Below are 330 nucleotides of genomic sequence, written 5' to 3'. Positions count from 1 at the left end.
TTATTCCTCTATTGTGCGCAGGCCCTTACTGTCTAATATTTCATTTTAATGTTGTAACGACTATTTTCAGGTTAGGCAATTATAAGCTGTATTTTTGCAGTACCAGTTATCATGTATATCGTCTTCGACTAGAGGTTTCCACAGTTTCTCTCCTGTCGATAATGGTACACCGTATTGATATGGTAGGGGTTATGTACCATGACGTACCTAAATAGTACGCAGTGGTACAGTGTTGATACGCTGTACTATAATATCACGTACACTTTTTGTACTGCTACCATACAGTTACGCCGTATACCGCCACCTCGTGGCAGTACAGTAACAGTACGG

The sequence above is a fragment of the Trachymyrmex cornetzi genome, unplaced genomic scaffold (genome assembly GCF_001594075.2).
Source record: "Trachymyrmex cornetzi isolate Tcor2-1 unplaced genomic scaffold, Tcor1.1 scaffold179, whole genome shotgun sequence".
In the NCBI taxonomy this organism is placed as follows: domain Eukaryota; kingdom Metazoa; phylum Arthropoda; class Insecta; order Hymenoptera; family Formicidae; genus Trachymyrmex; species Trachymyrmex cornetzi.
Note: the sequence above shows the minus strand (reverse complement) of the source record.